The sequence below is a fragment of the Rhineura floridana genome, chromosome 17, assembly GCF_030035675.1.
Source record: "Rhineura floridana isolate rRhiFlo1 chromosome 17, rRhiFlo1.hap2, whole genome shotgun sequence".
NCBI lineage: Eukaryota > Metazoa > Chordata > Lepidosauria > Squamata > Rhineuridae > Rhineura > Rhineura floridana.
Window position 1 is genome coordinate 30,165,073 of NC_084496.1, and position 1,782 is coordinate 30,166,854.

Consider the following 1,782-nt stretch of genomic DNA (forward strand, 5'->3'; position numbering starts at 1 on the left):
ATGGGACACACTGCAAAATAGCATGCCTGTCTGGAACCCCAAATGGGCATGCTGAACTGGACTGTTGTGCAGCAGGCTTTTTTTGGGGGGGGGGTGTAGTTTTCTGAGCCGGATCCAGCTCCAGATCTTGTCAAGCTCTCTGAGAGCTTGGCTGGTGGTGGCTGCCTGGAATATTTAGTTATTAAAGTGTTCTGCTGCCTTTCTGATAGAGGTGACATTCGAGGAGGCTGAACAAGACCTAATAAAAGACACAAAGCCGCAGATGAAATTGGAGGAGCCACCAATCCTACATAAACAACAAGGAAAGCATCAGTCAATTGGCTGCTGACATATCAGCCTGAGACAAATAAACAGCAGATGCAACAGGGCTCCCTCCGGTAAGCAGGTGAGGAGGGAGGGCACTTGTGATGATATTGGCTGCCAGCAGCTTCAGGAAGGAGTATGTCTGGTACCCTGGGAAGGGCAGTCACTAGATGGACTGATGGTCCAACTCCACAGAAAGCAGCCTCATAGAACATACTCAGTGGCTCCCCTTTGGATGTGGGGAAGGTTTCTCCAGTGGTGGGAAGCTTTAAAATCACCATACCAGTTTAACTTCCTTTGGAGGGCATGAAGGAGCCACAGCTCAGTGATAGAGTAGCCCTCGTGCTGGCTGGGGCTACCACTGGAGGGCCCCTGTTCCCTGGCCTTGCTGTATGTGTGTTCAGGGTTTGGGTAGTGTGCAGTGTTGATCTGTCCCAGCTAAATGTGCTGGGGCAAATTTCCTTCTTTTAAAAGTAGTTGCAGGATTTAAAAACTAAAAAAGCAGTCCTGTTCTATGCTGGCTTCTGTCCCAGGCCGTAGAAGGTTGAGATATTTCTTGTGTTTGCTGTTGAAGGGTGGCCTGAGTCTGTACAGGGCAAGGAGAAGTTCAGCTGCTGCAGCTTCTCCAGTAGTTGCCACATGGTGAAGGGAGAAGTGCCACCTGTCCAACCTATCCTGGCGTTGTAGCCAACAATGCAGGGCTTTTGATGTAGAGTCTGTTGCAGCAGGATAAAACTTGGGCATGGAACAATTTCAGGAGATAAGGTGGAATCTTTTGAGGTGCACATCTTAGTCCTGTATTTACATCAAGATGATAGAACAGCACCTAAAACTGCTATCTCAGCCTTCTCCAACTAGGTGCCCTCCAGGCGTTCGGGCTACAACTTCCATCAAGCCAGCCAGCATGGAGTTATAATCCAAAACATCAGGAGGGCATGAGATTGGGAAACAGCTGTATCTGCTTTTCAAGTCCAGTATTTTAACCACTACATCCCACTGGCCGAGGTTGTCTCAGGTGTGGTGTTGGAGGAACCCAGAACAGAGGTTTTGGGTGATTTCAACATGCACATGAAGGGCACCCTGGGTCTGCCTCAGAAGTGCACGGCCTCTATGGCAACCATGGACCTATCAGAAATGGTTGTCTGTCCAGCACACAGAGCAGGGCACGCCCTCAATTTAGCCTTTGCTCCATGTGGGGAGGGGGTGGGGTGGCTATCGCCCCATTGTCATAGTCTGACCACTGCCTGGTGAGGTTTGGACTGGCACCATTAATTCACTCCTGGGCAAGGGGAGAGACCAGGTATGGTGGTCCACCCCTGGAGACTGATGGAGTGTAATAGATTTCTGACTGTTCTGGGTTTTATAGAGCAGGTGATCTGTTGAGGTCTTAGTCTCACTATGGGATGGTGAGACTTGTAGACCATTGGACAAGGTCAGGCTCATAATTGGGCTTATGGCATGGCTGAGAGGGCAGAAGAG